The sequence below is a fragment of the Ostrea edulis genome, chromosome 5, assembly GCF_947568905.1.
Source record: "Ostrea edulis chromosome 5, xbOstEdul1.1, whole genome shotgun sequence".
Lineage (NCBI taxonomy): Eukaryota > Metazoa > Mollusca > Bivalvia > Ostreida > Ostreidae > Ostrea > Ostrea edulis.
The window spans coordinates 26,675,198-26,690,748 of record NC_079168.1 but is presented as its reverse complement, the minus strand read 5'-3'; the positions used below and the strand labels follow the sequence as shown (position 1 = coordinate 26,690,748).

At 33.5% G+C, this 15,551-nt stretch overlaps 1 long non-coding RNA gene across 1 annotated transcript; it reads left to right on the top strand.

Annotated features, from left to right (window-relative positions):
- The first annotated feature begins 5,707 nt into the window (after positions 1 to 5,707).
- LOC125652062 (uncharacterized) lies at positions 5,708 to 9,935 on the top strand. Its single transcript, XR_007361466.2, has 3 exons — positions 5,708 to 6,140; positions 6,994 to 7,084; positions 7,521 to 9,935. It is a non-coding gene; the product is annotated as an uncharacterized LOC125652062 (long non-coding RNA).
- Positions 9,936 to 15,551: the final 5,616 nt, after the last annotated feature.

Genomic DNA, 15,551 nt, shown 5'->3' with positions numbered 1-15,551 from the left:
TGATTTCAAATACACGGATTAGCTGACCCCCATTGTTCTACTGAGGCGAAAACCCCTTCGAATTTGCATGGAATGTAGGCCTACTACAAGTTATACACAGGCCATTGTTATAGTCATACATCATAGTACCGCTAACCCGACAAACATTTTTTTTTTAATTTTGAATAAGTTATTGAATGACGAAGTATGACCAAACTGTAAATTGAACTTTATAGAGCCCCGTGCTAACATTACTTATATTTTTCAATGTATCAGAAGGGGTATGTTGCCGGTTAAGTTGTGTAAATTTCTTGACACGCAATCAAATAACAACAAAAATGGTGCTTAAATTGTCTGATTACGAAAACCTTAAATTGGGAGCATGTGTGTGTGTGTGTGTGTGTGTGTGTGTGTGTGTGTGTGTGTGTGTGTGTGTGAGGGGGGGGGGGGTAGTAGTCTGAAACTGTCTCCATTCCCCCTTCCGACTTCAATTTCTTAAATCGTGCAGTGGGTAGGTCGCTACAAGCTACAAGGCTAAATCCTTAACTTTCAAGTTTTCAAATTACACCCTCTCCGATTCTACGTGCTTGTAATCAATATTTAAGGATGTAAATCCTCGGTATCAAATGCAACTATTTGATGAAAAAAAGACTTAATATCAATATAAACAGAAATGACTTAACGATTATTTGCTTTTATTCATATACGCTATCGATTATTAAAATCTTTAATTAATCTTTAGATGCATTAGATAATGAAAGCAACAGAGAGAGAGAGAGAGAGAGAGAGAGAGAGAGAGAGAGCATTGGTAATCATTGATTATAATATTCATGAATGTATGCAGATACGGGAAGTTTAATACGTTCCAATATAAATCTTCAAAGTACAATTTCTTTCTGATTAATTATCCATCCCCTTTCATTCTGATATTGTTTTTATTTCCCATTTTGTTTCTTTACACGTTAAATTTTTCGACAGGTCCGGGTTAGGACTAATGAATGAGTCCCCCCCCCTTCTAAAACGATGTTACATGTACGTGCTTAGCTGTCTATCTCCCTCTCAGTCAAAAATAAAATAAATACATGCTATATATACTGAAACATTGGATTTACTGGATAATTCTTCGATTTCACCTTCATAATACATGTTAATGCAAGCGAACTATCTAGGCTTTTTTTTCCATCTTCGCTAGCCGAGATTATTCGTTCACGAAGGCACAATTGACTCAAAACCCATTGCTAGCGGAGATTAGATGAATTTTACCCCCGTATTATGTTATAACTGACCAAAACCTAGTACGTTTGTTTTACAACTTTCATTCAGAAGACGCGCAAATTATTGATCGAATTACTGAATAAACGAGAAAACGTCTGCATTTTTATTTCAATGGTTGTCAACTCTATACTTTGTGATATTTCAAGACTACAAGTACTCAATTCAATTGATTGGATCTCATCACCATTATGCAATGGTATACAAAAATACAAAGACAAAAAGCTGTTATATATGCATTTAGTAAATAATACATGCGTGTAATAAAGTATTTATCAAGTTAGAAAAAGAAATAAAAACCGTGTTATTATTAATGTGAAGTATGGGCATTCTAGGTAAGGGAGCACATTTTATTTTATTATTTTCTTAATGAAAGTACGGAGTTTTCTAAAGGTTTGCTTAAAAGGAAAGATATTCTTAATATTTATTTGTGTAGGTGGTAAAAATTTGATTCTTTGCTCACATTGCTTCACAGTTGAGTACATAATGAAATTCATATCCAATGTAAACCTGTACATGTATATAGCTGACCTTAATCACATATTCCTAATTACAATGAAATCTTTACGTAAAAATAAACCATTGCCTATGGTACACATTTCTTTGAACTGCTATTTTATAAGGTTGAAATTACTGGCATGTGATTGTCGTTGTTCATGACCCTTCTTTTATTTGGTGAAATTGTGCTGCACGTGCCGTGAAACAATGTACCGACGAGTGGTAGGAATAACACAGGTATTTATATACAGGATGTCGAGAATTTGGGCGCTTAAAAAAAAGGTGTGAACGTTTGCAGGGAAGTCTACATACGGATATGTACCGAAAACACCAACGTATCATTAAACAATTACAAGAATTGAATTATTGATAGCTAATTTCTAAATAAGTAATGGGGTGGGGGCATGCATGCTGGCTACACGAAAAGGTTTTTGGGAAATTATTTCTTTGTTTTATCACACGGAGGTACACGGTGGCATCGACGGAGGTACAGGTGACATCCACGGAGATGCGCGGTGGCATCCACGGAGATCCTCCGTGGACTTCAATGTCTAGCTCGCGCGGAAAAATAGGACTTCAAAGGTGCCGACAATTTTAAAGGTCCACCGTGTTTGGGGCAAATTTGTTCCACCGCGTTGCGTGGAACACGCATAAAACTCGTGTCGTGTACTGTATATTATTACCATCGAAATTATTTCAATAATGAACAAAGTTAACCATTTTTATCAGACAAGTTGTTTTATAATTAGATTGTCAATGTGGTCAGATAATACAACAATCTTGTTCATTATATAAAAGATGTAGATAACGAATAGTGATTAATCCTATACCTCCTATAAGCAATACAAAATAGACAGTTGGGCAAACACGGACCCCTGAACACACCAGAGGCGGGATCAGGTGCCTAGGAGACGTAAAGATCCGATGCTGACCGGTCACACCCGCCGTGAGCCCTGCATTTCGATAATGTAAAACTTATACGGTACCAATTTTGAGGCACCATATGCGCATTTCGACAAATAATGTATCTTCAGTGATGCTCAACCGAAAGGTTTGAAATCCGAAATAAGTATGAAGTTTTAGAGCTAAATGTAGCCAAAACCAGCGTGTTTACCGTAGTCAAATCAGTGTGCCAAGAACGGTCTAACAATCGGTATGAAACACGGCAGACAGCATTTGACGCAATGATAGTTTTATTGACAAACTATATCGTAATAACGACCAAAGAATCTGCGAAATGCTGACTTTAATCGAGACCGTTGAAACCCCTGTATCACCAACTTATTTGTCAGTAGCTACCTCGATTTAAAAGCTGACCATACACAGAACAAGCTCTTGCGTATCGAATCAGTTGAGAGATATAAACACCATATTCTGGTGACAATGAAATATTGCTATATAAATATGGGAAGTTGACGGTGGAGAAGCTGAAATCATCTCGTTTGTCATACAGTTGACTTGTCAGTTTGCCGTTAATGTCTACCTTTATTTAATGTTCATCATGTATTTGAAACAAAAATTCAAAGGAGTTGTATCTCTACTGAAGTCTTTCATTTCTTGTAACCACGCGTTCCCTGACATAGTTTGATAGTTCGTTAATACGTTTCCTTCTATCCATTATTAATCAGATGTCACTAATGTACGATTTTATATGAATTAATTGCAAGATGTACTCCCAAGTATAGCATTTTTTGAGACATAAAAGCAATTCTTTATGTCCTTCTTTGGGAAATTGATGATATAAATAAATCAATATAAAATGAAGGGATTTTGATATCAATACATTACAACTGCGTATGTATACAAGTATAGATAGATAGATAGATATTTGCTTTCCGAAATGAAAAATATAGGTAAAAAGATTTTTAAATGGGATACACGAAGACGTTTAGTAAAGATTTAACGTTTTCATTAAAATCTTCAAAAGCTTTACATACAGTAACAATGGAACGTTAGAACTGAACAAATCTAGCCACCATTAGATACTGACTGTTAAAACGGTTTATTCATTGTGACATCATAGTAAAGCACCGCGGGGAAAACAAATTTCGACGTCATAAGACACTAACCGTTAAACGTAATGTTTACGGTGATGTCATTGTAAAGTAATGCGTGAAAACATTTCTATATACAAATGTGATCACGTTGAACTGAATTATTGAGTTTAGGTTTGAACATACATGTATTAATGAAATGTTTTTCCTTTTCACATCTCTGAATGTCACTTCCACCTGTAAACTTGTGAAATGGACATCTATCGATTTCTTTGTCCACACAATATAGGATATATTTAATATCTTTCCATTTTACAAGTTTATCAGTGTGTAAAGAATGGAATAACATGACGTTGAAGAGTTCATCCAGTTTGATTGTTAGGTGAACCATACCTACAAAATGCAATGAAACTTTACAGTGATCCTAGGGAATATTAGCTTGTGGACTTGCCCGGTTTTGCTAACGGCCTACTCGTGGCTGCAAATCAATCTCGGCGTCAATTTCCGTTGGTCTATCATTCAAAGCATTCCAAACGTTGCTGTTTCTTGATGACAACTTTGGCCTCTTTTATTGTTTCTAGTAGGTCTATGTCATTGCGTTAAAGGTACATATATGTAGTTGTTACACGCTACTATAGAGCTTAAAGCAATATCAAATTCGAATTTCAGAATAATAATAATAATAAATTCTTTTATTAGGCCACAGTGGGCCTAATGGCGGTCAAGATAAACAAAGACTCAGAAAAAACCAAATGCAAATTTGTTCCGAAAACAACATGTGAAAAATCACTAACGATTATATTATATTTTACAGAGTTATTGTAAATATAGGCTAATAGAAACAGCGGGTACGAACATTCATATCAAACGACGACGGAAAAGTCAGATCGAGTTGATAGAGGTACACAAGGAAGTTGATGTCGGCCACCACGTAGAAACCAATGACCACACATTAACATAGGAAGATGGAAGACGGGTGATTCATTTAACAGATCGAATTTACTGTAAAAATTGATCCCACCTTAGGATATCCTCTCCATCTACGCACATCATTGAGAGTATTTACACATTAATCGAATTAATGTGACAGCCCGTTTTGTAGCTTTGTTTAGACAGTTATCATTGTCAACAAATTAACAAAATTGTATTCGATATATGAACAATAAAGCTATCACAGGTGTACAGATATACAGAGCTACAGTTCGTCTCCATTATGCATGTAACAGTCGTAAAAAAAATGCATAATTAAGTGCTTGTCTCAGAGAAAAACAGGCAAAATCAGAAAAATATTCCAGAAGGGGGGTCAAAACTTTCCAACAATGATGATATTTTTTTGATGTATGGTCTAAAATGAGTCAATCGTGAGACCAAAATATAGGTCAAGTTCATTCTATTTATAGTAACACGAGCAACCTGCATTTCGGTCAATCCCTATAGCTTCCCTACATAGAAAATGATTTAAAATTACCCGTTTTGCGATAAATTGAATTAGTTAATATCAGTTTTATGAATTAAAACTTATTGATATGGTGAAATATACAGTCTAATGTATCATTTGCGACTGTTAGATGATTTTTCATATTTGACGCATTAAAAAGGGATGCGACAAACATGGCTTACTATTTGAGATGTTCATTTTTAGTCAACTTTGAGCACCTGTATCGTGTAAGATAGACAACTAATTTAATTGGTAGTATTTCAATATTTTTAGATACTTAGGATATATTAAGAATTATATTATGGAGCTTGGCAAATAATGAGAAGTAGCTGAAAATTGCCATAAATAGTAGCTATATTCCGACTTATATGAAGAAAATTAATTTGGTTGTAAAACCGTTTCTTTTAATGATTTCTAAACAATTTTTTTTATAATACTCATTCAAAAACATTTATATTATCATTTCTAAGCTCGGAAATAGTACAAAAACGGTCGAAAAAACATGATAAATATACTTCTGTATAAATCGAAATGGGAATTCCCCGTGTAACTCTTCAAAAAAGGGGTCTCAAAAGGTATACGAGAAATGCTGGCATCGTCTGACTTGTAATTTTTGCAAATGTTTTGGAGATAATAGCTTTATTTGTGGAAATTTTGGTCATAATTTCGAAGATTCTGACACTTCATCGTTGATTGATTGTAAGAAAGATACTTCTGCACACCTATGTTCATCAAACGGTTCGAAATACCCTTATTGATTCTGTACCGGACTAGAGTTTTATGCGTTACCGGACAGTTAAATATGTCAAAAACAACGAGACCATTACGGCATATATTGGAAAAGAACACGGACAAATGCAGTGTTCTAGACAATTGCTCTTCCAGAAAGGCGAAGGCAGATTGAGGTGCATCACCAATGTTTTGGTATCGGTCAAGGGAGGCAATTCAGGTTGAAGCTGGTAAGGAAACTTTACATACATTTGTGTTTACAATGTCCCACTCCCGGTTCCGGCTCCCCGAAAAATATTAGCTGGGTTTTTTAATGTTTTTTTTATAAAGTGTGATGCCAAATCTGTGGGTTTTGTAACAGTACTTAGGTGGTGGAAAAATGGATATTTATGTCTACACTGAGGAAATGTTCATGTAGTATTATACAGTATTACAGAGACCTTCCATAGGAACTATAAAATCTTCAGAGCCAGGGACGTTTTTTATCTAACACTCAGACAGTATGAAAAGGAGATTAAAGATCTGTAATTTATTCCAAATTTTAAAAGCCAGTCACATTCCATTATTTCAATAGTGATTGGGGGTGGAGTGGTTTAGAAAGAATAGAGGAAAAAATTCCAACTTCCACAGAAGGTGGAAAAAAATCTGAACAGGAAATATGAGTAATTTGCTTTCGGTCATTGAATAATAAATTCATTCAAGGACAAGTGTAGTGTAAACCTTTTTTAATGCACTGCTTTTGTTTTTGCTTTTGTTTGAACAATTAACCTGCCACGAAACATGATGCGGAAAGTAGGTAAATTCCCTAACTGAAAATATGTCAGGATCAAGGAACAGTACCAGTATATCATCTGATCTGAACACCTGATATCAAATTCATATTGCTCCTGCACACTACTGTCTGATGTATAGAATCATTCAAATGTATGTAGTCAAATCTAAAGGCATAAATTATAATAACATAAACCTACAAACATATATAACTAATGTCATATACTAAATTTTCTACAACCTACCATTTATCACAGTACTGTATCCCTCTTTGTAAGAAAATTCTTAATGGTATTTTTTACTTTATTGCAGTGTATAAAGCAATGCAGCATTATGCTCAAGCAAACTGAGGAATTCTTTGGCATGTTTGAATGTACCTACCAGTATTGAGGATGATATACAAGTAGGTAAAATAAATGCACATCCTGTACTAATTCTACATTTATAAAATTGATTTTCAATCTGATGCCCAACTGATCAAATAAACCTGAACTAGCATATACATGTATGGTCTGAAAATGATAACTTATTTTGCCTTTGTTTGTTGCTTATTAATGAACCTGTTTTCAAATACTTCTTGTGTTTGATAATCTAAATATATTTTTACATTCAGAATGCTTTAAAAATGAATTACATGTGAATTCTAATTATTAATCATAATTATCCAAGAATTTGTTTTTAGCATGTCTGGCTGTCTTTTTGTCCTTATTCTGACAATGAAAGTCTTACAGAGTGTTTTGTATGTATATATATAATAGCCTCTCCCCCCCCCCCCCCCCCCCCCCCCATTTCATGTTTTCAGAGAAAGTTTTCATTAAATGTATGATTTTCACTTATAGTGTAAGAGAATGAACCAAACAAAACAAAGAAACTGTGAATGAGTGTCCAAGGTGTCACGTTAGAAGCAATGGAAAATATGCACATAGATGAACATTATCTGAAGTATAGTTATGGATCTGATAGCAATGTTCAGTATCAGAAGAGACCTTGTCAACAATACACATGTACTATAATGCTGTGTACACCAATATTTCTTAATTCTACAATTGTTATAGACTATGGTATAATACATGATGGGATTACATTATATTTGTCTATTATATACACATTGCATGTATTTAATTTTATGAATCAGACTAAAAATGTAAATTTTTGTGTTTCTGTTAACATGTAAGTCAAAACTGAAGTAGGCTGGTAGAATATACATTATAATTTTTTTCTCAAACTTTTATTTTCAAAAGAACACTAAGAGACAATCTGATCACAATCTATATTTTTAAAGTTACAGGTACATTAACATATTTGATTTGAAGGGCTCAGTTTTTTCAGTTAATGGTACTTTTAAATATGCTTGATATTATTTACTTTGAAATTAGTACAAGTGTGAACTTCAAAACAATGTTTATTGAAAAATCTCTTTAACAATATATATTTTATTTTAAATTCAAGGGTAGGAGGTATAATTTCAAAACAGTGGAAACACAGTAATTTTCATTTTAGTCCCCATTGTCATTAAACATAATGCAAGGATTTTGTAAAGAACTGAATTTTTCTCTCAAAATGCTCCATAAGATAGGTTAAAGGTTGTTAAAACTTAGTGGATGAAAATTTGTTTTTTTTTTATTTGATATCATTGTTTTATTTTTTACCTTCAAAACATAAAACTTGTAGTGAAGGATTGAAGCTTAATCAAGATAAATAAAATTTAATGAAAGTAAAGGTCATATTCAAAGTCACTTCTTTATTAAAAATAGATCGATAGAAACCCAATGAATGAAAATCATGTTTAAGGTCGCATTTACATGTAAGGTCAAATATATTTCATGCAAATGATGTTTTTATTATGTTACACATGTTAAATCTTGCACAAACGTCAATCTCATGAAATAATCATTCTGTCCATGTTCAGGGATAAGGTTAAATTTATATAATACTATACTGTATCTATTTCTACTTCAGTAATTCTACAAGATCTCTCAAACATTTAGACAGCTTTGATTGTTATGGATTTTTAAATCTTATGTACATTGTTAAAAAAAATCTTTGTAGATTGTTTCATCTACAAGATATTTAAGGTAGCTCATTACACCAAGGCTCATATCACAAGTTAGCAATTTGAATGTTTTGTGAAATTGTTTTTATCGATTGATTTGGTTGCATGTCTATCATTGTGGCTCAGTGAATAAAGCATTGCGCTGGTGAACCTTGGATCCTGAGTTCAAATCCGCCATAGGCTGTTTTTCATAGTTAATGATATTAATTTTTAAAATCATGTTATTTTTATCCAAAATTGCATATTGTCTGCCTTCTTGACATATATACTTATGATGTATCATATCCTTCATGATGAAATCATTTTTGTGCTGATTTGAAAAACTTTTTAAGTTGTAGTGAGCCACCTTACTTCTCCTTGAAAGAAGATTGGTGTATTGCTTTGCACATATTGGTATATCTCTCAATTGGTTCATAGACAGACATGGTATTAGAAAAGACTTTTCTGTATAGGTTTCCTAAGGCAGGTTGATGTATCTTAGTACATAACCCCTATTCAATTTTAGGACACTTGGTTAAAGGAGTTGGAGTAACATAAATATCTCTAACGATCAGGGGATCAGATTTATGTGGTCAAACATGTGGATTATTTTGAAATTGTGCATATTAATACAGTTTTGGTGAATAATTACTATGATTTGTATAAGATACTTTGAATTACCAATTTCAAAATTAGTATTTATTAAAATTTTCTTAAAATGAGAATGTTTTTTCCTTTGGTATTGATATAATTGTTGGTATGGTATGTGAAATTCATTGTGTGGTGGATTTTATCGACTTTGTCAGATTTCCTAATGGTAGTCTCTTCGCATCCCTTGACGAAATGGACAATATTATTTGCCGAGCTCAATATTTTTATGAGTTGGCTATATATGACAGAGCTTTTACTCAATGAACACAAAACCCTCAAACTTGGCCTACCTTGGAAGACTGATGCCTCCGATCATAAGGACAAAATGCTGAATCAGCTATTTTTTTTTTTGGGGGGGGTACCCATAATAAAGGCTCGGTACTCGATTATGATAAAATATTTTCACCTCATTTTTAGTTTGATTTATAGCATAGAGAAGGTACTTTTTTAAGTCTGTCCAAAATTGGACTGCCTATCTCAGTTATCTATATTTCGGGTATCGAAAACAGCTGAAAAAGCTGTATTTTGGCTTGATAATTGATACCAATATGCCTCGAATAGGTGGCGCTGTATAAAAAGAACATGCATGGATATTTCACTGAAATATTTTGTAAATGGAGATAGAACCCATAGGTGATTCTCCATATAAAATATCACAAGGATTGGTAACATGTGCTTCTGTACTGTTTTGCATGGTTTTATCTGAGACAAGCACTTAATACATGTGATATTCACAAACTACTAATAAAATCAAAGTACACAATTCTATAATTTTCATAACATTCGAGGGTTGTCTCAAAAAGTCGTAGACAATGTTAATAACTCGTTTATTCGTTAGAAAAAAATAGTAATTTTCTTTTGTTATTTAAACACATCATTTTGTAGTTTTGTTTACAAAGTTTCATAATAATATCTTTTTCATACAGACGTAGGACGCACAAAAAACATATGACCATAGCTGTCGGCGCACAAACTTCATCTTCGTCCATTACATGCCGTTATTTACCTTTAGGATTTCGTGGTTTTTATTTTCTTTTTTATGGCCTTCCTATTGTCGGTTCTTGTGTCATTCCCTTCACAATATCTCGTGCCATTTAAACAATAATGCCCCGCTAACATGCTGGTGATCTGATGTGCTTTCCATTTCATCTTTCCTTGTGGGGGGGGGGGGGGTCAAACAATGGCCTACATAATATTTTCTCGTGCGCCAAGAATAGCGTTGACGTCGTCATATCGCGCAAATTTCATTACAGGTACGTTTAAAAATGACATCACTTCTCTGCCGGTTATGACCTCATGAGGTTATAAAACCAATATATTACGCGAAAAAGATAGCTGATTCCAGCGATATAAATTTGAATGCGATATATTCAACATGGAACTATTTGCTTTCATCTAAATCAGTGGTACAAAGGAAATATATACTTATTTTTGTACGTGTGCCAAAAACGCAGATACATATCTTTTTATTCAGTAACATCCCATTTATCTCTTTTATTACTTATTTCAAATTTTATATTTTCGTTTAAAATAAGTAAATGTTTTCTCATGTAAAAAGTATTTTAGATTTGATGCTCTTTCGAAAATCATTAACATTGTCTACAACTTTTTGGGACAACCCTCGTATATACGGTGTGAATGTAGATAAATTAATCTAAAATCCTGGAAGTACAACATCCAGCGAAAGTCGTGGAAACGTCTATTTCGTAAACACGTCCTCTTGAGTAAAAACATTGATGATTTCTATTCTGCCCAAGTACATGATACAAAGATGTGTTAGGAAAAAATAATTGCATCATTATGTCCTTTGAAGCATTTGTAAATAAAACACATTATTTGGCTACATAATGGCGTTCGTCGTCTACTTCGAGATCGTCAGCAAGTGGGAAATCAAGAGGAATCTACTATGCAACATGGCTGATTAGAATTATTTACTTTTTACCAGAAATCTGGAGACCAACAGTGTGTAGTATAAAAAACAGTAGTTGCTGTAGTTATCTTGATTAAAAATTATTTCAATGTTAAAAATACCAAATCATTCACATCAGCAAGAATGGATCCAGGGAAAAGGGGTGAAAAAACTGAAAGAGCAATTTAATGCTTAGCAATATTGAATTTCCGTGAAGGGGGGGGGGGGCTTTCAAGACACTCATATTTCCTGGTTCCGTCCAAACTCCATGTTTTGCATGATTGATCGTTTTCAGCAATAAATGTGTTTGCTTTATGGTAGGATTTGCGCTACAGACAGTAATTCAAATTGCTAATTGAACATAGATGTATATATGAAGAATATTTGTCCCTTAATCACTTTTAAAAAGTAATGATATGAGTTGACATTTTTCAATTATTGTCCAAAAATTCAATAAAATGTTTGTGAAAAGGAGAGAAGAATTAACAATGATCAATCCCATAACTCCTATAAGCAATACAAAATTTAGAGTTGGGCAAACACTTACCCCTGGATATACCAAAGGTGGGTTCAGGTGCCTAGGAGGAGTAAACATCCCCTGTCAACCCTAACAAGCACCCTATATCTTGATCAGGTACACAGAGTTATCCATAATCAAATTCGTGTGTAAAGAACAGTTGCAATTGGTATCAAACAGATCAGAGAGCATTTTGTTCAGTGAACTTGAAATAAAAGACACCACATAATCTTTCACATTTGTTTCATGCTTAAACATTTTCTTGAACATATATGTCAAGGAAAAACTAACAACTGAACTTTAGAATAGATTAGAATACAGTAAAACTCGAATATAGCGAACACGGATATAGCGAAATTACGGCTATAGCGAATTGAAAACGATTTCCCCGGCAAATTCTTTATATATTCTATATTAAAAAAATCTGCGTATATAACGAACACGGATATAGCGAATTTACGGATATAACGAAGTAAATTCCTATTTCCCTTTAATTAAAAATGTACGTAAAAATCACCTTTTATAACGAATTTATTTTTTTCATTTTAAACTCTGATTTTTAACAATCGTTTTCCATTGACAAATAACATCGCAAAACGATACTTACACATACGTTTAGGAAATATATTGTCGGTATTGTTTATTATTCTCGTTAATTAAATTTGAAGTTTGGTTGCATTTATTTTATCGTACACTCCTTTATTTGTGTAAAGCAACAAGTAAATGACAATTGCAATAGACTGTACATGTATGTATTGCGCAAAATTTTGTTGACATTTCTTTTTCGACATGTTCTTGCATGACTTAATAATCCATCAAGATAAATTATCATATATAAATCAATGTGTATATTTCTTGTATAAAAATATTTCTTCTCGAAAATATGTAGGCTTCATTTCTCTTACAGACAATACAAACGCAAGTATATCGATTGCTGCTTTCTTATAGAACATTATTGTGAAAGGGAAATATATCGAATAGTGATCAATTTCATACCTCCTCAAAGGAAAACAAAATAAAGAGTTGGGCAAACACAGATTTCTGGGCATACTAGAGGTGGGATAAGGTGTCAAGGAGGAGTAAGCATATTTTCTACCAGTCACACCAACCACTAGCCCTCTTTTAATCAGGTTAAGGGAGTAATCCGTAGTCAACAATAACAAACTAACAATCGGCCTGAAACACCTCAGACAACATTTGACCAAATGTTACGTTCTATTGGCAGGCTAAGTCATTATAACTACCATGCAAGGTGAAGATAACGAACAGTGATCAATCTCATAACTCCTATAAGCAATACAAAATAGATAGTTGGGCAAACACGGACCCCTGGACACACCAGAGGTGGGATCATGTGCCTAGGAGGAGTAAACATCCCCTGTTGACCGGTCATAGAATTTGCGAAATGCTGACTTTAAACGAGAGTGTAGAAACCCCTGCGGCATCAACGTTTTTTCAGTAGCCTGTCTCGATTTAAAAATTTATATGCCGAACAATTTTTGCGTATTAAATCAGTTGAGAGATATAAACACCATATGCAGATGAAAATTGAATATTGCTATATAACTATGGGAAGTTCACGATGGACAAGATGAAATCAGCCCGTTTGTCATAAAGTTTACCTATTAGTTTGCCGTTATACAATATCTACGTACAAAGCAGATGTGGAGAATTCTGTGATGTCTTTTATCTCGAGTTCATGAGGATATTATTCTTAGCAATATCCTCAAAACAGTCATGCCTTTCACGTTTATAGATGTATACGGGACATTCAATCAGTGTGTGAATCTCACCTTGCATTCCACATAATTCATGTCACGCGTTCTACATTTTTTTCTTTCAAGGATGGCTTTCTGTCCTTCTGCGCTTTTTCTAAGTTTACATATACTTTTTCTTTCCTTAAATCTTTTTAAAGATCTTTTTTCAATTTCAGAAAAATCTTTTCAAGTAGAAATATGTGGTAGATTACATGACAAACAACCCTCTTCTCTTTTCATAAACCAGTATTGTAGGAAATTCTCTCCCGTATTTGTTTTAGTTTTCATCTTTAAAGTTGTAGATTTCATTGATTTACATATAGATCATAGTAAGCCCATTTTCTTACATAAATAGTTTTACAATTGAAAAACGACTATTTACATTACAAATATCCTAGATCATTCTTTCGTTGTGTGCATTGTATAACAAAGAATTCTCGGGCATGCTCAGATATATGCCAGTAAGAGATACTGTAAATGTATTACATTTGGCTGTGTATTCTATTTAGCGCCTTTGGTGGAACGCAGCTTCCGCTAAATCAAGTACATCGCTAAATGCCATCTGTAAATCTAGATGTTTAAAGTAATTCAGGAATGCGCTAAATCAAATCTACGCTAACTTGTTGACAAAACGATTTCCGCCAAATATCGTACACGCCAAATATAATACGTTTACAGTAGTTTGCATAATGATAGAATAAAATATATTGGTTGTCTACCCAGCTCTGATAGAACTGTCATATTGGTACTTTCCTTCTCTCATTCAATGATACACTGTACGAGTACATTTACAAAATATCAGATGACGATTTTCAATCCTCCAATCTTGAAATGTTTCATACAGGTATTTATCTTTACCTTGCATTGATGTTGACAATACATTCCATATTTCTTACTCATAAGTAGAACAAACAAGACATTGCTTCTTTAAAAGAACCAGGATTAGAGAGTTTTAGGCCTAAGTATGTATACATTGTACGTTGTAGCACATTCATTTAAATAGACCATTAATTGTATACTTTTCTATCATTAAATATCCATTTTTGTTGGAAATGATTATTTTTGTTTCATAAGTATGACAAATGGGGTGTCTTCAGTTTCTCCATCGTGAAATTCCCATTTTTGAAATACAATTATATTGTATATCATCGTTTGATACCTCATTTACTATCATTATTCGTTCAACTTTCGACTGTCAAAGGCGAACATAACGAATAGCGAGCAATCTCTTAACTCCTATAAGTATTACAAAATAGAGAGGTGGGCAAACACAGACCATGTAATATATATAATATTCCTTAAATATTTGTTACTATAACTATACGATCAACTTGCGACTACATTAATTGTTGCTTCCAACATTATTTATATTAAGTTTCTATGTGTATTTTCTTTTCATTTCTCTTCTTGTTAAATATCTGTTAAAAAGATATTAGTGAGGTCCCGTTCATGGCAGCCCATGTTTCAAAACAGATATTTAAGATTTGTATGTATTGTATGAAGGAATCTGCAAATGAACTCATGGAATTATAGAAATAAGATAATAAGCAAAACTGAATTCCCATATTTATAATTTGAAGTTACAAAGGTATCAGCAGTCCCGTTAAAAGTCAATCTGTCGCATATTCTATGGTCGTCATACGATCTAATTTACCAATTTAGCCTGCCATTGGGTACAATGCTGTCTGACGTGTTTCATAATAATTCTTAGGAAGTTCTTTTGACATTGATTTTGATACTTATTATTCCGTTTATCCAGTTCAGATGTATGGCTCACGGCGGGTGTGAGAATGCTTATTTCACCTAGGCACCTGAGTCCACCTCTGGTATGTATAGGAGTCTGAATTTGCCCTAGTCTTCATTTTGAATTCTTTATAGGAGTTACGCGATTGATCACTATTCGCTATCTTCACCTTCTCATGGTCATATGTCGATTTGATATATCCCTGTGAGCTCGAAATAAAGGACACCGCAGAGTCGTCCACTTCTGCATCATACTTAGAT